Source organism: Rhineura floridana, chromosome 3, assembly GCF_030035675.1.
Source record: "Rhineura floridana isolate rRhiFlo1 chromosome 3, rRhiFlo1.hap2, whole genome shotgun sequence".
Taxonomy (NCBI): domain Eukaryota; kingdom Metazoa; phylum Chordata; class Lepidosauria; order Squamata; family Rhineuridae; genus Rhineura; species Rhineura floridana.
Genome location: NC_084482.1, coordinates 68,454,882 through 68,478,611, shown reverse-complemented (window position 1 = coordinate 68,478,611; position 23,730 = coordinate 68,454,882).

Below are 23,730 nucleotides of genomic sequence, written 5' to 3'. Positions count from 1 at the left end.
CAGGCGTGCGCTGACTTCCGGGCCATCGAAGGACGCTGGCCGGGAGTGCGCTTGGTGTGGTCTGATATTATACCCCGTAGGCAATGGAATTGCATAGGTGACCCTAGGGGCATAAATAGGACCCGCAAGAAAGTCAATAGGCAGCTCAGGCTGGCTCTTTTGGGCTCTGGTGGGTCAGTCATACACCATCCAGAGATAAGACACATTAGGTTGGAACTATATAGGTCAGATGGAGTCCATATGACAGATATGGGTAATGACATCCTTTTGGGGGACCTGCAGGGGGGTTTACGTGAGTTGCTCGGCTGTGGGTAAGTGGGGACTAAACCGAGTTTGTCCCCTCTTTGGTGGCAGGGAAGTGCGGGAAAGGTTAAAGGTGAAGGGCAGCTAGGTGACACCTTTAGGCACCTTTGGAGGTGATTGGCGGTCCCGGAGGCCTGCAGCTCCGGGTTTCACGGCCTGAGGGCAGGATACGGGTCGCCTTTGGGGCCAACGTGTCTCATCCACTCGGAGTTTCAGGGCACCGAGGGCAGGCGATGATGCAGGTTGGCCTTCCTACACACCCTATGGGTGTGGTCAGGGCAAGTGGTTGGCAGATTGGCAGCCCCTTGCCTGGCAGGGGTTGAATCGCCCCAACAGCTGCAAGCAGGCTTTGCCTGACTCACCAGAGAATCCCGCACTTGTGTCCCCCTCTGCAGGTTCATTATACAATGTGAATTTGGTTAATAAAGTGGCCCGTTATTTAACCCAAATATATATTGTGTCTGTGTCTTATTTCACCCCTTGGGCCGCAAACTCAGGGAGCAGGATACTGTTCAGCTTTGTGCATGAGACCTTATTGCTGTGAACATTGCATTTTCACATGACTTTTTGCAGTGAAGCTCACATTGTACGTATTTTTTCCTCTGGATCCCTGAAACTATAAATCAGAGAACTGGCCAGAGCCCACATCTTCTTGACTTTTTCCAGTGTTGACCTGCTCCTGCACTACATTTTTAATTAACCTTGGAACAGCAAAGAAGGGTATTTTCTCCAAATTCAAACCATATTTTATGGGAATGACGACAAGCTAATTAAGTTAATTCTTAAGAAACCTCTTTGCAAGATGAGGATAAGGTTGGCTTCCTCTTCAGTGTGCAGTGATGGACTGATTAAAAAATAATTACTACATTGCCAAGGACAAGAACATGAAGTTAATTAAAAGAATGAGGTGTAACCTTAATGAAACTCATTGGATTGTACTTTACAGTCAAATCCCTGCCTCAAAACTTAAATTTATTTATTATTTATTATTTAATTTGTATCCTGCCCTTCCTCCCAGCAGGAGCCCAGGGTGGCAAACAAAGCGCTAAAAACACTTTAAAACATCATAAAAACACATCTTAAAATACATTAAAACAGAACAGCGTTAAAAACATTTTTTAAAAAAAACAACTTTAAAAAAGTGTTAAAAACATTACAAAACATATTAAGCAATTCTAACACAGACGCAGACTGGGTAGGTTTCAACCTAAAAGGCTTGTTGAAAGAGGAAAGTCTTCAAAAGGCACCAAAAAGATAGCAGAGATGGTGCCTGCCTAATATTCAAAGGGAGGGAATTCCACAGGGTAGGTGCCACCACACTAAAGGTCCATTTCCTATGTTGTGCAGAACGAACCTCCTGATAAGATGGTATCTGCAGGAGGCGCTCACCTGCAGGGCGCAGTGATCAACCGGGTATATAAGGGGTAAGATAGTCTTTCAGGTATCTTGGTCCTGAGCTGCATAGGGCTTTGTACACCAAAACTAGAATCTTGAACTTGGCCCGGTAGCAAATGGGCAGCCAGTGCAATTCTTTCAGCAGCAGGGTGACATGTTGGAGATATCCTGTCCCAGTGAGCAGTCTCACCACTGCATTTTGCACCAGCTGCAGCTTCCGGACCAACCTCAAGGGCGGCTCCACATAGAGCGCATTACAGTAATCCAGCCTGGAGGTTACCAGTATGTGGACAACAGTGGTCAGGCTAGCCCGGTCCAGAAACAGCCGCAGCTGTCTTACCAACTGAAGCTAGTAAAAGGCACTCCTAGCCACTGAGGGCACCTAGGCCTCTAGCAACAAAGATGGATCCAGGAGCACCTCCAGTCTACAGACCTGCTCTTTCAGAGGGAGTAACTGACCAATTATCCGAACTCGGGAACCACCATCCCACAGTGCCTCCGTCTTGCTAGGATTCAGACTCAGTTTATTGGCCCTCATCCAGCCCACCACAGAGTCCAGGCACTGGTCCAGGGCTTGCACGGCCTCTCCCGATTCAGATGTTATGGAGAAATAGAGCTGGGTATCGTCAACATACTGCTGACACCTCACCCCAAAGCTCTTGATGACTGCTCCCAAGGGCTTCATATAGATGGTAACAGCATGGGGGACAAGATGGTACCCTGCGGCATCCCACTGAACAGCTGCCAGGGAGCTGAAAGACAGTCACCCAATGCTATTATCTGAGAGCGACCCTGGGGATAGGATCGGAACCACTGTAATACAGTGCCTCCAATACCCAGCTCACCAAGTCGGCCCAGAAGGATACCATGGTTAATGGTATCAAAAGCCACTGAGAGATCAAGTAAGAATAACAGGGTTGCACTCCCCGTCCTTCTCCCAATAAAGGTCATCCATCAGGGCGACCAAGGCCAATTCAGTCCCATAACCAGGCCTGAACCCAGAGTGGGATGGGTCAAGATGATCTGTTTCAGCCAAGAGTACTTGCAGTTGCTGCACCACAACCCTCTCAATCACCTTCCCTAGGAAGGGGGTATTTGCAACCAGTCGGTAGTTGTCACAAACCAATGGGTCCAGGGTGGGCTTTTTCAGGAGTAGTCAGATCACTGCCTCTTTCAAGGCAACTGGAACCACTCCCTCCCGCAATGATGCGTTGACCACACCCTGGATCCAAATTCAATTTGTCATTTTCTTTATACATATTTGGAAATTACACATACAACATTTGAAGTTGCTCTTTCTTTTTTCTTTTGTCAACACAGAGAAGCAACAGAGGCAAACCTTGACATGCATTGTGGGCTGTTAGTTTTCAGAAGAACTTAATTGAGAATGCAAATGTCCATGGGCAGTACACATTTATGAAATATGTTGCCATAAAACAGTGGTGGAGAACCTGTAGCCCTCCAGATATTGTTGGACTCCCACTCCCAGACAGCCAGCATGACCAATGGTTAGGGATGGTGGGAGTTGTAGTCCAACAACATATGGAGGGCCACAAGTTCCCTGCCCTACAATAAAAGTATTGACTGTAGATCACCACTCTTTGCTTGGGTAAACAAGATGAAAGGGTGTCCTATCTTTTGATTTCATTGGAGAACACCAATCTTTCTCCTATTAGTCTCTGTGATCATATGGGGCACTTTTGTTCTCTGTTTGGTTTTATTAGTCTGGTCATATAGAACAATCTATTTAGAATGTTTGTGACTGTAGCCTCTTTCATTTGTGTAGGAGGGCTACTAGCTTTACAAAAGAATCCCCTTGCCAGCTGGTTTCTCATCCCACATGGAAAAACAGAACTATGGATTCCACTGTTGAAGGAGATATTTAAGTTGTGTCATCTTGCTGTAAATGCATATGAACATAACATGAGAACGTAAGAAGAGCCCTGCTGAATCATATCAAAAGTCCGTCTAGTCCAGCACTCAGTTCTCACGGTGGTCTACCAGATGCCCAAGGGGAGTCTATGAACAGGACTTGAGCACAAGAGCACTCTTCACATACTGACACAACGACATTGGTTACAGATAAAGTACTCCTGGGCTCTTGTGCAACTCCCAGTCATTTATTATTATATTATTATTATTATTATTATTATTATTATTATTATTATTATTATTATTATTATTATTATTATTATTATTTGATTTATATCCCACCCTTCCTCCCAGCAGGAGCCCAGGGTGGCAAACAAAAGCACTAAAAACATTAAAACATCATAAAAATAAACTTTAAAATACATTAAAACAAAACATCTTCAAAAATGTTACTTTCAAAAAGCTATGAAAACATCTTCTAAGATTAAAAACATTTAAAAAAAGAAAGTTTAAGAACATATTAAAAAGCAATTCCAACAAAGATGTAGACTGGGATAGGTCTCAACTTAAAAGGCTTGTTGAAAGAGGAAAGTCTTCAATAGGCGCTGAAAAGATAACAGAGATGGTGCCTGACTAATATTTAAGGGGAGAAAATTTCACAGGGTGGGTGTCGCCACACTAAAGGTCCGTTTCCTATGATGTGCGGAATAGACCCCCTGATGAGATGGTATCTGCAGGAGGCCCTCACCTGCAGACAGCAGTGATCGACTGGGTATATAAATAAATAGTATTGTTATGAGTATGGGGTTGGAATGGATGATCCCTGTGGGTCCCCTTTCCAGCCTCTGATTTGGAATCCTGTGCCTTGGAATGAGGAACTCACTCTGCTGGTCAGATGAGTCTCTCTTTTGTTAAGCTAATAGAGTGACCAAGTAGGAGAATGGGGCTATCAGTTGCCCAGCAACTGGTGAATGAGCCAAGAAGACCCTTTGGTCATTGAAACTCTTCAGGAGAGCCTATCCCCCCCCCTCCTGGCTGCTAGGAGAGGCTTGTGTATTCAGTCATGAGCAAGAATTGCTGGGGTCTGGAGGTAGGCAGAGAGGCTGGCTCTCTGCATCATGGCTATAGGATGCCTCCTGTAACACCGATGGAAAAACTGGATATTGGGCTGCTACTGCCTTGAACCCCTCCATCCTAAGCTCAGGTTGGAATGTGTGTAAATAAATAAACCATATTTCATAAAGACACCACAGTCTCTGCTGACCTTCTTCCCAAAGGAAATCAAACCCTGGATGAGTGCAGGGACCCCTGAAATCTCACCACTTGGAGATTGAGGAGGCACGCAGCAGTATTGATGAAGAAGAAACATTAAATGAATTGTGCTCCTTTGGTTTTTATCATATCTGCTCACTAAATGCACTCTTATATTTTGCTTGCAACAAATAGATTGATTGTTCCAGTGCCAATGGAGAAACATTAATGAACCAGTCAGTTTACTGGACAACTGTGAAAAGTCAGCTCACTGCCTGTTAACTGGCTATTTGTGATGTGCTCATTGCAGCAATAGACTGCATTTTGGGGCTCTTCCAGCCAACCTGTTTATTGAGCATTCATCTTGATTTGTTTGCAGGGAAATTAGACTATGTTATTTAATGAGCATTCATTCTGATTTATTTGGGGGAGGTTAGGTGACATTGCATCAAAGCAAGTGTTATCCAAACACTTTCTGGTTCATTTTCCTTATTGCAGAAAAGTCTGATCTTTTGGAGAAGTGGGTTTATTGTGCAAGACCTCCCAAGCAGCTATAATTGTGCAACTTGAATTTGCCAGTATGTGATTGAATCCCACTCACAAATATTGACAGACTGGAAGCATCCTTCATTTCTGAGCAGCTTGCATTCTCGCCTTCCTTTGGAAGCTGCATTGCCCAATGCCCAGAGAGCAAGATCAGCCTGTCATCAGGAAAGCTACTTTCTTCTCCTGGCATGACCAAATCTGTTATTTCATGGACGCTCTGGTAAGGTATGCCATGCACAAGAGAGATGGAGGGCATGCTGCACAAAGAAAAGGAGGTATCCTTTCCCACTGTCATTGGCAATAGATACCTATCGGAAGACTGCCACGGCCTTGATTTGGATGGAAGCAATGCATCTCTGGGGTGCTGCTATTTCTTCCCAGTGATGCATTGCTTCCCTTTCTGCTTCAAGCTGGATTTCCTAGTGTGCATGCAACCTGTATCATTGGGAGAGAAACAGGTGCTGGAAGATATTTTCAATTGCTATAGCATGTCAGCAGCATCTTGACACTGGCAGTGGGGAAAATGTGAAAGCCACCCTCTTACTCTGCCCTGATACTGATACTGAGGAGCTGCTTGTCGACAGAATGGAGAGTAGGGATGGAATGATCTTTCCGTTTCGGTTCACTCAGTTTTTCATTTTTCTGATTTTAAATTCAGTTCTCCACATTTCTGCAGCAATGTGCATTTTTTAAAAAAAAAAATCCTCGTGAAAATTCTTCAGCATTTTAGTACGAATTTCTCCTAATAAATACATTTTTGTATGTAGTTTTGACTAATGTACACATTTTTGCAAGCAATTTATCCTAACAGAATGCATTTTTGTATGTTATTTTCACCAATATTTTCATTTTGTGCACACTTTTCCCTAGTATATACACTTTTGTAAACATTGCTTGGTTGGAGAACTGCATTGCAAAATTCATGTAAGTGCGAATTGTGAAGGATGGATGTGTTTCACTTCTCATATTGTTTTGGAAAATGTGAATTTGATAAATTTGGCTTTAAATGTGAACTAAATCAAATTTCTCCCCCATCCCTAATGGAGAAACAAACATACTGCATGACAGAGACAAAGAGTTTATTTTCCAAGGTTTGAAGAAAAGAATGCCTCATCAGCATAATATTCTGACTTCATTCATCAAAAACTTGGCACAAGTAGCTGTCTTATTGTTACTTTGGATTCAGTGAATGCTTGCAGGGCTGTCCCAAGACAAAAGACAGGATGGTGCCTTTGCATGGCACATACAGAAACTAACCCGACTGACAGATGACAACTTTCATACTGGTGGCATAGCACAGCATTGTTCACTGTAACTCAGGTCACCAGGCTAGCCTAAGGAATGAAGAGAAGGCTGTGTGGCACTCACAACTCTGTCCTTCAACATCTCACCACCATTCCATCACATTACTGCCCGCCTGCCCCAGCATCTGCCACCAGAGGTCAGTGCCTCACTCTGCCTGATGGTAGGGCCGGAATGCTTGGCACAGTTTTGCTAATAATAATAATTGGCTGGTCAGTTTAATCTCTCTTATTTTTTTTACCATGTCAAATGCCCAGCCCTATAGTGGAAGATGAGGGGCCTGGGAGAGCACAAGTGACAAGAAAAAGCCAAAAACCTGAAACACACAAACAGCATGAGCCTGGAGCAGTCTGACTGATGTCAATGGAACTATTCTAAAGTAAGCTTCTAGGGCTTGCAGCCATAATTATATGAGCTCCTACCAGCCTCAGCCCTGCTCAGTAGGTATAGAAGCAAGAAGTAATCAAACTCTTCCACCCTCCGTCATCTTCTCCTCATCACTGGGTTCTTGGTGTCTGCAGCTCAAAGGCTACAATGCAGCTGCTGACAGGTATCACACCCAAAGGATACTATCAAAGACTCTCCATCCAGCCTAAGCTTCTTGGCAATTATTGAGGATAAAAGGATTTCATCCCTGTTCACCACTGGGGAGCAGGTGCAGCTCTCTGCAGGCCCCAGCAGGCATCTTTCCGCTGCCTTTGAATGTGTGTGGGCCCCACCCTTGCACCTTGGGGAGATCAGATAGGGCCTCTTGCTGGAGAGGTTTGTGTTACAATAGTTGGGTTGTCCAGTTAATTGACATCATCACAAAGGGGAAGAATACATTACAATTCATTACAGGATCTATTAGGCTGTGGTCACTGAGACTAGCACAGTTCTGACGGGTCTGTCATCTACAAGACATGCCAAGCATGTTGTCCTGCTGAGAGCAGCTCCTACAGTTCCTCCTGTAGCACCCAGCAGCCACCGGCCATTCAGGCCTCAGCTGCAATGGGATGTGACAAGGATGAGTCACTAGATGGGGTGTCGGCTTAATTGGAAAAACATCCAGTACCCAGCTGGCATATACAACCCGCTTTTCCAACACATGATAACTTTTGAGTGTCACACTATACCCCACCCCACCCCCCTATCTCTCACACAGAAATACACACACACTGCCCACCTTCATTATGAGTTTCCAGATCTTGGCTGAAAAAATTGCCAGTGCCAATCCTGGTATCAGATAATGGAAAAATGAGAGCCGGGCAGTACAAATTGGCATTACTGTAAAGATGTCTGGCTTGTTTGAAAAGTACAGTAGATCAAAAATATCAACAGCACAGATTAGCAGCCAAATGGATAGATTACGCGCGAAGCCCACAGTCAGAGGCAAAACGTGTTAGTGATCATCTCCAAAGTTCATCTGTATAAGAGATGGTGCAAGACTTTGAGTGTGGTGACCTCAATATGCAAAGGCCCCCAACTCAAAAAGTCTGAACTCATTTTGAGTCAGGTCCAAACCCCTTTGGAGAAAAGCCTGACTCAAAGTGGAGTTTGCACCCAGCTCCTGCCTCTACCCAGCCCTCTTCCCCTCCCCATCGGCCATGATAAAGCTTTTTTGCTTAGGGAAGGAAAGTGTCAAGGAAGGAAGGCCTGCTACTAGGCCTTTTTGAGGCTTCCTATCAAACTCTTGAAAATAAAAGAAAAATATTGAGAGTTTGAAAGAGATCACCAAAAAAGACCAAATGGGCTTTTGCAGGGGGTGAACTGAGGGGAAGGGTAACACATTACTACTATATATTACATTTAACACGGATCCTCAGCCAAAAATAGTTCATGTCAGGACCTGGAGTTAGTGATCCTGCATATTGTTGGGAGGACAAACAATCGAGTTGTTCCACTTTGACTAGAACATGCTATTCCATTCTTAGTATTTCCTGTGCTAGTGCCACAACAGATTTATTATTATTTTTATCCCATGACCTAATTTGAAATGTTTGTGTTACATTCTCCTCTTTAAATACTTCAGAGCAAAATACATACAAAGAGAAACAGGATAGCCTATTTGCAGTTCAACGTACTTTTGCTGCCGCAGGTTCACTGCACTTCCTGATCTGAACCTCCACTTGGGCTCCTTGCCATCTCTGTTTCTGGGGTCCCATGAGGAATCAGATCCCCTGATTCTGCAGGATCCTTAAGTGGGGTGTCTTCCCGGGGGACAATCTCAGGGTATTTATCAGAATCTGCTGGTTCCCCTTGGCCCTCATGCATGCTGGGGGAAGCAGTGAGAGTTTCCTCCAAGAAGGAAAACTCTTCCTGTTCTGGCTCTAGGCTGGTCTTGATAGAACGATGGCAGGGCAAATCACCTGAATCCATATACAATACATATACAAAAAGTGTACACAAAGACATGCACAGGTTCTTTACATCACACAGGCACCTATCAATCCACAGATATATTCTCATGCATATGCGCATACTGGCATTAAGTGAAGATATCTATGGACATGTGCACGTAAGGCACTGGGTCGGATAATGTATGCATAGGATTATTATTTTTAAAGATATAATGGTATCTTTTATTAGAATGCCACCAGATAGAATAGTAACACGACTTTAATTTTATAAAGCTGTTATTGAGATGTTAAAATTAATGTTGAAGTACTGGACTGTATCTTATGTATTTTAACCTATTTTAATGCTGTCTTGTGTTTTTATTTACTGTTTACAGTTGTATTGTGAGCTGCCCTGAATGCCCCATTGTGGGGTAGAAGGGCAGCATAGAAATATTTTAAATAAATAAATATGTACTCAACGAGATTAGTGAATAATACAAATGCTTTCAGTCCCATTGTTCTCACAGTATCATAATTGCAGGCCCCTAACACATAGAACAGCTGCTGGTGTTAGTTTAACTAGCAGGTGATCTCAAACTGCAACAATATTATACAAGAAACTGGAAATTTCATAAAACTTGCTATTTATGGAATTCAGCATAGCAGGTTTATAAACATTAGTTCCCATACATGCTTTTCTACAAGTCCCCTTCTAGGGCACAGACCTAATTTGTGTGATCATATTAGGTAAAGTATTCACTTCCTTGGGTTGTGCTTTTCTGTATGGTGCTGAATAACAATAAATTGGCTCTTGTGTGATACAGTGGAATCCTATAATGCCAATTCAGAAGTAAGTTCCCCGGGCTTACACCTAGGCCAACTGGTATAGGACTGCAGCTAGGACTGAACAGCTCTGTGAACCCCTAAAATTTGCAAGGAAACGTCTCCTATTAGGGACAAACATGGCAATATACAACTTTCTATGCCAATCTACTTATGTACATACAGGGATTTTTTCAGTCCAACAGAGCATGTCAGTGTTAATCACAATTAAAACACAAAGAGATTATGGTTTTTGTTTCAAGTTAAATAATTTCTTTAAAACACATGCACTCCAGACCTCAGCCCTGTGTACTCCAACACATGGCTGGGGAATATGTGGCCCTCTAGATATTGTTGGAACTGCAACTCACAGCATCCCTGACCATTGGCAATACTGGTTGGAACTGATAGGAACTAGAGTCCAACAACATCTGGAGGGCCACACTTTCCCCATCTCTGATCTAATGCATACAGCAAGTCCCTTGTGCTTGGAGTTCTCCATTCATTCTAATGGAGGGAACAGATATATGTGCAAAAATGGGAAGGAACCTCACAGCTTTCCAATGTGGAAAAAAATCATTTTGATTGGGTTGAACTCTGGGCAAACAAAGACCCAAGTTATGTCACAAACACATTATTTGTAATAATGGAAGAGGACAAAGGGAAGGACCATACCTACGCACTACGTCTGAGGTATGGATGAAAGAAAAATAAGTATTTTGAAACTTTGCCACAATATCTATGTGCTAATGGAAAATAGGAGACTTTCTAGATGGGCCTGTGTGGCCTCATTCAGTCCCAGAGAGATTCATATTAATCAGTGGTACCCAAACTGCAGTCCGTCAACCACCAGTGGTCTGCGAGCTTCATTCATGCGGTCCACGGCACTGTGGTTGAAGAATGAAGACAATACATCCATCACATTAAATATTTATATTGATTTTTAATTGTATTTTATTGCTTCTTTTATTGTATTTTATAGTGTTACAATCTAAATTCTATGGAATTCAAATTGTAATACAATATAAGAAAAAAGAATAAATTAAGAAATAATGAAACAATTAAAAATCATACAGCATCTAGTACTGTGCATTACAATTGCAAGAAAACAGGCAGAAAAATCATTAAGTGGTCCACCAAGATTCTCAACAATTTTCAAGTGGTCCATGGAGGAAAAACATTGGGAACCAGTGATAATAGATTTCAGTCAAGCTGGTTATATGTATGCAGCAGCATGAGGTGGAATGAGGTGATAAAATTCAGCAGTAGTAGAATGGACTGTACATCTTAAGACTTACAAGTAAAAAAATCATATTTTTAAAGTCTCCTTCATATGAAAACTCCTTCAAGAACAAAAGTGGCAAACTGCATTAGAATTTTTCTCCATAATGTGCCACAGCATCTGATTGTCCTGATGTGCAACCTATACTCTGCACAAGAGGCTACTGTAAGGACAGAATATAGAGAAACCAATTGGCTCCCAATCAGAAAGGGTGTGAGACAGGGGTGTATTTTATCACCCTATTTGTTTAATCTATACGCAGAACATATCATACGGAAAGCGGGATTGGACCAAGATCAGGGCCGGATTATCCATTAGGCTTAGTAGGCTAAAGCCTAGGGGCCCGGAGCTCTTGGGGGCACACAATCCGTGGAAGCAGGACAGGAGCCACGGATCGCGGGACAAGAGCTTCCGAACAACCCGCCATCCCCCCGCTTCACTTACCTTTTTCTCCACCGTTTTTTGTGGTTTGCCATCAATCAAGATGGTGGCTGAGGTTTCTGTAAGGGGCTGAAGCCTCTGCTGCCATCTTGGTTGATGGCACGCATGCGTGCTACACATTGCTGCCATCAACCAAGATGGCAGCAGAGGCTTCAGTCCCTTAGGGAAACCTCGGCCGCCATCTTGATTGATGGCAAACCTGCGTGCGCAGTGCACGCAGCTGCAAAAAAGGGGAAAGGTAGGTGAAGCGGGGGGGATGGGATGGGATGGGACGGGACAGGACAGCGGGCGGCTCTGAATCAGCCTAGGGGCCCTCCTCAGCTTAATCCGGCCCTGACCAAGATGAAGGAGGTGTGAAAATTGGAGGGAGAAATATCAATAATTTAAGATATGCAGGTGATACCATACTCTTAGCAGAAACCAGTAATGATTGGAAACTAATACAGTTGACAATGAGGATACCTTGGAACAGTCATTAACCAAAAAGGAGACAATAGTCAAGAAATCAGAAGAAGGCTGGGACAGGGGAGGGCACCTGTGAGAGAACTAGAAAAGGTCCTCAAATGCAAAGATGTATTACTGAACACCAAAGTCAGGATCATTCAGACCATGGTATTTCCAATCTCTATGTATGGATGTGGAAGTTGGACAGTGAAAAAAGTGGAAAAGAGAAGAATCAACTCATTTGAAATGTGGTGTTGGAGAAGAGCTTTGTGCATACCATGGACTGTGAAAAAGACAAATAAGTGGGTATTAGAACAAATTAAACAAGAACTATCACTAGAAGCTAAAATGATGAAACTGAGGTTATCATACTTTGGACATATAATGAAAATACATGATTCACTAGAAAAGACAATAATGCTGGAAAAAACAGAAGGGAGTAGAAAAAAAGGAAGGCCAAACAAGAGATGGATTGATTCCATAAAGGAAGCCACAGACCTCAACTTACAAGATTTGAACAGGGTGGTTTATATCAGATGCTATTGGGGGTCACTAATTCACAGGGTTGCCGTAAGTCATAATCAACTTGAAGACACATAACACACACCAGACTATTTTGCAGGAAGGACTCAAGCACATAGCAGAAGTTTAGGTTTGCCCAATTAAAGTGGATTAAAGCCCATTGTAACCCTAATGCAACAAATCCACTTTTTTAAAAATGGATTTTTTCAGTTAGGAAAGTGAAGGGGAAATGCATTGAAAAGTGTGGAATGAACAAATGATTAATGGGAAGATGTATAAACACACCCCACAACCAAATCTGACTGAATGTTCAATAAAGAGCAGACATAGCCTAACCTCTACGGACATTTTGTGCAAATAAATAGGATTAATGTTCAATAAGCAGGGTGTCTGGAGGACCCCTGAATGCAAGCGACCATTAATGTAGGGGAGCAGTCTACTCTACCATCTCAGGATCCTAGCACTTCCCTGTAAGCAGTGATGTGGCCATGTTTGAGGATGAGCAGCGAGGTGGCCAAGTTTGCTGATGATACTAAATTGTTCAGGATCATTAAAACAAAAAGGGATTGCAAAGAGCTCCAGAAGGATCTCTCCAAACTAAGTGAATTGGTAGAAAATGGTAAATGCAATTCAATGTAAAGAAGTATAAACAAGTGTGAAGTTATGCATGCTGGAACAAAACATCTTAATTTCACATATACGCTCATGGGGTCTGAACTGATGGTGGTTGACCAGGATTGAGACCTTAAGATGATAGTGGATAGCTTGATGAAGATGTCGACCCAGCATGCAGCAGTTGTGAGAAAAGAAAATCCCATGCTAGGAATCATTAGGAAAGGTATTGAAAATAAAACTGCCAATATAATGCCATTATACAAATCTATGGTGTAGCTGCACTTGGAATACTGTGTACAACTCTGGTACACAGAGGATGCATTCTCAAAAAGGATGTTGTAAGTTGGATAAAGTTCAGAAAAGGGTGACCAAATTCATCAAGGGGATAGAGCAACTCCCCTATGAGGAAAGGCGGCAGCATTGGGGGCTTTTTAGTTTAGAGAAAAGGTAAGTAAGAGGTGACATGATAAAATTATGCATGGCATGCCGAAAGTGGAACGGGAAAATTTTTTCTCCCTCTCTCATAACACTAGAATTCGTGGACATCCAATGAAGCTGAATGTTAGAAGATTCAAGACAGATAAAAGAAAGTGCTTCTTTACAAAGCACATAGTTAAAACTATGGAATTCAGTCCCACAAGAGGCCACAAACTTGGATGACTTTAAAAAAGGATTAGATAAATTCATGGAGGATAAGGCTATCAATGGCTACTAGGCATGATGGCTATGTTCTGTTTCCACAGTCGGAGGCAGTACGTTTCTGGAATTGCTGGAAACTGCAGGAAGGGAGAATGCTCTCGCACTAAGGTCCTGTTTGCAGGCTTCCCATGGACAGCTGAATGGCTGCTGTGAGAACAGGATGCTGGCCTAGATAGCAGCAGGCTGTTCTTATAGACTAACTCCTTTTCTGCCCAGCACAGCAAATCAATTGTATTTCCTCTGTTAATACAATATCATGGCACATAACTCTTGTTTTGATAACATACCTGTCTAACAATGTTTAAGATTGCATGTGCAAACGAGTCCACGGCCTTTCCTGGCAACTTCCTCACTGGAGCTCAGCTGAAGGACAAACTGATTCTATTCAAGCTGAGAAAACCTTTTGAGCAGATTCTTTTGTATCTAACCTGGCAACCTGGATTCAGTTGAATTAATGAAAGATTTTGCATATGTGTGTAATAATGTGTAATGTAAAACTTTGAGTTAACACAAAACAATGGGATTTCTAAAAAATCCTGAACAGGTTCCCTGATGCGTAACTTGAAAATGTTATTTTATAAATGTCAATGGAAAGAACAAAGAGTTTTGTGGCACCTTAAAGGCAAATAAATGTCATTACCCTTCTGGAAATTATATATCAGTGGAAATTTTATACTGCAGATGTGTGGACTTATATTCTCCAACCCACCTATGGGCCATACATATACAAAGCAAGCTTCTGCATGTATATCCCTGGTTAGATGTGTAAGCCCAGCCCAATTAAGCAGCCAGACTTATATGTCCATAGATTGGCAAAAAAAGCTAGGGTCCCACTGATCAACTATTTAGAATGGAGAGTGATGGACTGGATTCTGTCCCCACCCTCTCTCACCTGGTCTTCCTTCCTCATGAAACAGTTATTTGGTGGTGGTTGGGATCATAATTTGTGGTTTAAGTCCATAGGGTAGATTGGGTAGATTCTCTGATGGCCATCCTAAACTGTCTCACTTCAACTGAAGTTCTGCAAATAATAACAACAGTAATAATCACAAATTACAAATCAGCACATGGGAATTATTAATTTTTTTTGCAAAGGAACATGAATTATTTGGAGTCAATGGATCTGCATTTCTGAATTTTGCTCTAAGCTTGACTGCAGTCACACTTTATAAATTTTCTCTGAAAGCTTGCTCTATAAAATAAAATTGGAGGCCCTGCATTGTACTTCAAGCCTCACACTTCTAGGTTTTAACAAACCATCAACAATCTAAATTCTTCGTAACCTCAGGATGGCTTTATAAGTTAAAAAACCAAGGTACCAATTACAGAGTGGACTTTAAAGGATTAATTTAATTTAAAGGATTAATTTTTAATAAGTCACAAGGTAAAAGACCCCTTAGCAACCAGACTAGCAGATGGAGTTGGAGCTACATTTATAAATAACTTTTATGAAAATAATAATTCTTTATAAGCTGCAGCCAAACGGATGGCATCTCTGCATCCAATTTGTATCACATCAAGGCAACTGATGTTATGATGCTGGGCCCATGTATTATACAATTATGTGAATGTGACTTTCATTATCTTATTAAAGCTGGAGTTGTTATGACACAGACCATACTATCAACAGATGTTCCGTTGTGGCAGCTCTGCTGCTCCTGCAACCTTACCTTCTGTTGGTGCCGTAGTACCTCTGCTGATAAAGGCCATGCAAGGTTAAACAAGAAGGACTTCCAGGTCCCTTGGCTCGTTATTGACTGGGCTCAACTTTCAAGGGAAACTGGGCTTCTGCAAGATACTGCCAGCTAATGGTTTGTTTGCTGTCAAACTGCGCCTCATTGGCACGAGTATGGCAAACATAAACCAGACAGACATGCAGATAATCCCAGCAAGGAAAGAAAGCGGTGTGTGGAAAACAGTTTGATGCAATCCTTGTGCAAGCAAGAGCATACAACAGGTTCTAGAAAATGATAGATCTCTGTGGTTTGTTTTGTTTCTTAACCAAAATAAAAGTTGAAAACACATTCGTTTCAACTTTTCAATTGCATACCATTCATCTTTTGCTTAACTTTTGTTATACTATTCCCCCCCCAGTGTTTTAAGATCAGGCTACCTTTCACTTTAAGGGGGGGTTGCTCTCTAATGCCCCAAAGGGGTCTAAGTTAAGATTGCAAAGCAGTCACAAAAATGTCCATTGGCCAGACGGAAATGTAGCATAAACCACTTAGGACTGGTCCAGAAGCTTCAGCTATTGCAGAATGCTAAACTGGTGAGGGGAACAGACTACCACCAACACAACACTTGTGTTGAAAGACCTGCACTGGCTTCCCATATGCTACTGAGCCAAGTTCAAGGTTTTTGTACCGTGTACAAAGCTAGGCTGAGTAAATCTTAAAAATCACCTTGCCCTGTATGTCCCACTGATATCATCTGGGGCAGCACTATTCCAGAAGCACAACTCATGTCAATGAGGAGTCATGCCTTCAGTGCAGTGGGTCCAACACTACAGAACTCTCTTCCATTAGAAATCAGAAAGGCATCATCACTGCTAAGGTTCAGATGCCTGGTTAAAAAGGCTTTATTTCAGGAGGCCTTTGTACCACGAATGCTGTTCTGATGTTTTATTCTCCAGTGTTTTGATTGATGTTTTAAATTTTGTATATTGTACATTGTTATTTGTAAGCCATTTTGAGAACCAGATGAGGTGAAAAGCAAAGTAAATTTTCTTTAAAAAAATAAATAAAAACTCTTGAAATCTTACATTAAAAACATTTGATCCAATCAGTTCCAATTCATGCATGCATTTTTGAAACAGAAGAATCACCGTAAAGTGCTTCCTAATATTTGCATATGGTAAGAAAACTAATCCTGCAAATTGCTCCATGAGGCAATGTAAGAAAAGCAGGAGAGCTCTGCTGAATCAGACGCAAGTACATCAAGTTCAGCATTCTGTTTCCAGAATGATGGGTCTTGCAAGGGCTGATAATTTTCAGGGTAGAAAATTATATTATGGTGACTTCATTACTTTACCTCGTTAGTGTCTCATATTTTTCAGTATTTCATTTCATCAACTATTTATATGTTAAAGACCAGATTTTGCCACATTCTTTTCCTCCTCTTCTACAGCTCAAGTTATGTACCATTGATCAGCTGGCATCCATAAACTGGGGATGAGCCAAATTTATTGGAGTGGGATAGTGTTCTAATGTTGCTGTTTTTAAAGAAATAATCTTGTGCTGGATTAATGTGGTAATTCCCACTTCCTCTTACATTTTTGTTGTATTACGTGATATGTTGTTTGGGGAGGGGAGTTATATGTTTTGTTAGCCACCATGGATTAGGGTTGCCAGGTCTGAAGCATTCCAAACACTGAGATTTCAGGGGTGGACCCTAGAGATGTCATAGGGTGGGCCCTAGTGATGTCATTAAGCATGATACATTAAGCATCAACCACAGTTGCTTGGAGCATACAACCCAAACAAAAACATTTCTCTATTTGGGAATTAAGATAGAAATCTTAGCTAAAAGACGATGTTTCCAGCTTCACCTGAAGTGACAGAATCATTCCTTCTCACCTGCTTAGGGAGCATGGGGAGGGAACATTTAATCTAGCCTACTCGCTTCTGGCAAAAAGGATTTAAGTGCCCTCAGGCCAGGCCTAGTGTTGTGGAGATGTTAGATGGGAGCACTCAGGAGTAAAGATGGATGCCCTGAAGGCTGCAATTCTAAACACACTTACTAAGCCCGATAGAACTCAATAGGACTTACTTCTGAGTAGATATGGTTTGGATTTTGCTGTTGGTAAAGCTTGACAAGGGATCCTCTGCAAAGATATCCATATTAAAGCAGGGTTGGCAACCCCCAGCCTGGAATGCCCTGCACCTGCCTTTTAACATGGGTGCTCCAAACATCTTTACAGACTTGACATTTGAGAAATGAGTAGGAGTAAGAAGATTCTCTACCCTTTTCTGCCTATGCTGTGGGCTGCTATAAACTCACTTTGACACCCAACCAAATCCCTGTGAGTAATAATTGACAGACAGAAAACATAGCTGTTTTGGTCTACCTTCACGGGCAGAAGCTTCACAACAGCAGCAATTGCAGCTACACTTCCCAGTATGTGAATTCTCTTTTACCACTGTTGGGCAAGAAACAAGCCATCATGCAACCAACAAGGTGCATCATCAGTGGGTTTAAGCAGGTTGAGCTGAACACATGGAACCAATGTTGCTGCTTCTATGGATGTAAGGGAGTGAGGTTAAAGGCAAATGAAATGCAAATAGAAAAAGAAGAAATAGTGATGATCTCCTAAATGCAATATAATACCAACCACAACAAGATTTCTATGGGTAAGGCAGAAAACTGAGCATCCCACAACTAGTCAGGTTGCCTAACCAAAAACCAACACTAAAAAAAAATCTTGACAGCCAGTCAGCCAAAGTCACAGAAATCCCCATGCAGCACAACCTTACCCAGGAACTACAGTTAGTACAGAATGCCGTGGCATGATTGGTAACATCAGCACATAATACCTCTGCTCTGAAATCTGCACTGGCTGCTGATTTGCTATGAGGTCAAGTGCAAGGTGTGCTTTCCTTGTTATGGGTGCCACATAGTACTTGTTCTGCTATTGTAAGAAATCAATCCTTTAATGTAGCAGCACCTACACTTTGGAACTCCCTGTCTATTGACATCAGGCAGACACCTTCATTGTACTTTTTTGGCAGCTGCTAAAAATATTTTTGTTTAGGCAAGCCTCCCCAGTCATTTGGAAGCTTCTATTTTTTATCTGTTTGTAATTCATTGTTCATTTTATTATTTTGAATGTTTTTAAATACCTGTCTATTTATTTATTACACTTATACCCCACCTTTCTTTTCATGATAGAAACCTGAGGCAGCTTACATATGGTTCCCAGGCAGTCTCCCATCCAGGCATTGACCAGACCTGACCCTGTCTTTAACTGGTTTTGTCAATAATTTCATGGTCTTAATTCCTTCTGTAAACAGCTTTGAGATTTTTTTTTAAATAAAGCAGTATATAAATGTTGTAAATAAAATACATAAATAAATTTTGGAGTCACTGCAACCCTTGGATCCCTTTTCACTTTTAGGAACAAAGGAATCTGCCTTATACTGACTCAGGCCATTTGGTACCATCTAGCTCAGTGCTGATGACATGGACTAGCATTGGCTCGCCAGGATTCCAGGCAATAGTCTTTTCCAGAGATTGAATTTTGGACCTTTGCATGCAAAGCATATGCCCTACTACTAAGCTACAACCCTTCCCCTGTTTAAAAAAGTATCTTTTCACATTGTTCATTTTGGTTCACTAATGAATGCAGAGCACACCTAGGGCAGATCCACACCATTCATTTAAAGCACATTCAACCACATTTGAAGCACATGAATCCCACTACAGAATCATGGGAGCTGGAGTTTTTTAAGGGTGATGGGAACTATAACTATGAGGGGGAAACTACACTTCTGAGGATACTTTGGGGGAAGTTATTTCCTTTAAATGCGAGTTGGATGTTCTTTAAATGTTTTGTGTGTATCTAATTCATAAACTTTGCCTGCATGTAAATTGTCGTAATTATTTTTTTAAAAATGGAAATGAGCTATAAAGTTTACTGGGTGACCATGGGCTGCTCACCATCTCTCAGCCTGATCTGCCCCTCACAAAGAAAACAACAGTGGGGGAACCATGGTGACCCCAAGTAAGAAGTGCACACTTAAAATGTAGAGGAAATAATGATGTACAACCATAGTGTGAGATCAGATACTTATCGGGAGATACTATGAAGAAATATTTATATAAGCATGCATGTCAAAGATGCTTTTTATTTACACAACCTGTAAAGATATTTATAATGCAACCCAATGCATGTTTACTCAGAAGCAAGTCCCAATGTATTCAATGGGGCTTGCTCAAACAGGGAAGCATGCAGAGGACTGCAACCTCAAATGATAAGGAACTTCACTTATCCAATCCAAAATTCAGAATCATGCCACTTTAAGCTGTTTTGCAACTGTTTTATACTTTTTTATGGTTATTGGGTTTAAAAGGGATGTATTTCTTGCCTTGGTTTCCAATCGGCAACCCTACCACATAGGAAGGTTGGAAAGACACCATATACACACACACTGGAGATGTAAAATACATACACCCCTTATAAGAGTTTATTGTCATTGCAGAACATTTTTTTATAAAAAAATATTATTTTCCTACATAATAAAAGCAGTGACATCTAGGTAAGCCCTGCCTATGCTTTAAAACATAGGATTGGAGGAGGAGAGAAAGATTTACAACACAAACACAATCCTTTGCTATGTTCACTCAAAGGCCCCATTGATTTACAGCACAACCCTAACCATGACTATTCAAAGGTAAGTCCTATTGAATTCAATGGTGTTTACTCCCGGTATGTGGGATTAGCATTGCAGCTTTACTCCCAGAAAAGTGAATAGAGAATTAAAGCTTCATATTGGGAAGGTTTGCAAAACACTGCCCTCTTCAACAGCCCAGGAAAATTTAAACTTGTTTGACTCCACATAATTAGAAAAGCAGAACACATAACGGCTTTTAGATCTCCTGCACACAAGGGAGAAAGAGACTTTAGCTTACTCAGTTTATGAGATTTTCAGACAAGCAGAAAAAAACAATCATTTTCTGGACTTGAAATGGGTTCTAGCTATTGCCTAGAGGTCAACAAATCCCTTGTCAATCACAACCCTGTCTTCACTTATTGGCTACAAACCTGAAAGGGCAGGGTTAGAGCAGTCAACTACAAGCTCATTTAACATATGTTACAGGGGCGGCAGCTGATGTTTTGGTGTATATCTTTTTAACCAGACCACCTAGAAACTTAATTTTTTAAAAAAGTGAAAGCTGAGAGTCCAGAGATACAGGGGACTCATCTAGAGACCTGTAGAGGACCCCAAAATCCAGAGTCTCTGGGCAAAAACCCGAGACCTGGCAACCCTACCATGGATATTGCTCTAACATAGAGGTGGGGAAACGTTTTTCAGTTCAAGGGCCATATTTCTTCATGGGCAACCCTCCAGAGGTCACATACCAGTGAGTGGGGCCAAAGGCAAAACTGGGCAGACCAATGGATAGAACCCTGGCGTTTGGATGGTACATGACAAGGCAACCAAAAACAAGTCTGAGATTTTTACACTTACACATCTTACATCTCCTCCCTCCAAGCAAGCAGAAGGCCTTATCACAGTTTAAGGACACATTCCAGTCAGGCAAAAACAGTTAAGGGGGGCATGGTGCATGTCTGGTGAGTGGTGGGGCCTAGGGAGAGGGTGGGGCCTGAGGAGAGTCTCAAGGACCCAATAGAGAGGCCTGGAGGGCTGCATTCATCCACCAAGCCTGAGGTTCCCCACACCTAGGGTTGTCAGGTCTCCAGTTTTCTGGACTCCTCTCTGGGTGATCACCCCAAACTCCAGACTCACAGCTTTCATTTTTTTAAAAAAAAGTTTCTAGGTGGTCTGGTTCAAGAGATATACACAAAAACATCAACCACTCCCCTCTCCACCCCGCAACTTCTGGTAAATGAGCTCTAACCTCATCCTTTCAGGTTTGTAGCCAATAAGCAAAGACAGGGTTGTGACTGACAAGAGATTTGTTAACCTCCAGGCAATAGCTAGAATCCATTGCAAGGCCAGAAAACAGGTTAGGAGATGTAGAACAAAAATATCACAGCAGGATCTTGGTAAGCAATTGTTTATTGTAAATAATTTCAGTTATAATAAAAGTGTACATGCAGGGTTTTATAAATTACTTGCAAAAATAGCATATTATAAGCGTTATCTTTAAAACAATTTTTGAACAGAAATTTAAAAGAAATGTGCATGCACCTTGTTTAAATTTTCCTGGGCTATGGAAGAGGGCAGTTTATTTGTCTAATTCATAGCCTATTTTGAAAAACTTCCCGATATGAAGCTTTAATCCTATATTTGCTTTTCTGGGAGTAAACCTGCAATGCTAATCCCATATACCCAGAGTAAACCCCATTGAATTCAATGGGACTTTTGAGTGAACATAGAATAGGATTCTGTTTGTGTTGTAAATCTTTCTCTCCCCCTCCAATCCTATTTTAAAGCAATTAGGGTTTACCTAGATGTCACCTCTTTTATTTTGTGAAAACTAATGCTGATTTTATTTTTTTTAATGTTTTGTAATGACCAACTGGTTTTGACAGTAAACTATTATATGGGGTGTATGTATTTTCACATCTCCAGTGTGTATGTATATGGAAACTTTCCAACAACCCTGTGAGGTAGGGTTGGAAACCAAGGCAGCTCACAACAAGAACTAACTTTGTTTAAAATCTAATAACCATAAAACAAGTATGAAACTTGGAAAATAGCTTAAAATGTCATGATTCTGAATTTTGGGTTGGGTGAGTGAAGTTCCTTATCACCTGAGGCTGCAGTTCTGTGCACACATCCCTGTTTGAGTAAGCCCCATTTAATACATAGGCACTTGTTTCTGCGTAAACATGCATAGGATTGCACTATAAATATCTTTATAGATTGTATAAATAAATAAACATCTGTGACATGCATGGTTATATAAATATTTCTTCATACTATGTCCTGATAACTATTTGAATTCACACTATGGTTGTACATTATTATTTCCTCTACATTTTAAGTGTATCTTCATTCCTTTGGGTTTTCATGGTCCCCCTCTGTGGTTTTCACTCTGAGGGGCAGATTAGGCTGAGAGATGGTGAGCCCATGGTCACCCAGTAAACTTTGCAGCTGATTTCCATTTTAAAAAATTATTTTTTTAGGTAGGTAAAACTTTATTGCCTAGCCATAGGCCATTGCAGGACACACATTCAATATACACATCTCTTCACAAAGTAAAACAATTACAAAAGAACCATATAACCCCTTAATTATACCCCCTCTATCAAATTGAGTAGACTGCGGAATACAGAGGATACAAAAGGAGAAAACATTCAGAATAACTCCTAATTCCATAATAAAAGATCAATACTACTTGTCTTCGGCTGGCCCCTACCCAAGGGGTCCTATCATTCGGTTAGCATACCGACACTTGTTCAGCTAAAAACTTCACTCACTGCTTTTGCGCTGCTAGGGCAAATAGGGCAACCCTATGCGTGATCGTTGGATCAGTATCCAAGAGAAGGAGGACGATAGCAGGAAGGACCTGAACTGAGCTCTGGTTGGGCAACAAACCACTCAGAAATTTGGCCTGTGGATGGGAATATAGAGGGCACTCAAACAGATAGTGGGGCAAATCTTCCACCACGGGAGCACCACAGATGCATAATCGCTGACACCTAGGGATCTGACTGTAACGACCAGACAATACTGCGTTCGGCATCGTCTGGAATCTAAGTGCCGTAAATGCCTGCCTAAGTTTTGATGCTAAAGGCTGGGCCAGATAGCTTGCACTGAGGTGGTCACGTTTAAAAACTCCAAACCACTTGGAGAATTTGGAGTTTATTATTGCTAGCCTGTCTAGCCGGGCACTATGCTGAAAAATGGCCTCTTGGAGTTTGGTCCTATTTACGGGAATTGCAGAGAATATATGGTATAGTTGGTAAATATTTGCTAAAAAAATAATTAAAATGATTTACATGCAGGCAAAGTTTATGAAGTAGATCCACACAAAACATTTAAAGCACATCCAACTCACATTTAAAGCACATGACTTCCCCCAAAGTATCCTGGGAAGCATAGTTTTCCCCTCAGTTATAGTTCCCACCACCCTTAACAAACTCCCGTTCCCATGTTTCTGTGATAAGATCCATGTACTTCAAATGTGTGTTTAATGTACTTTAAATGAATGGTGTGGATCTGCCCTAGGTGTGCTCTGCATTCATTAGTGAACTGAAATGAACAATGTGAAAAGATACTTTTTTAAACA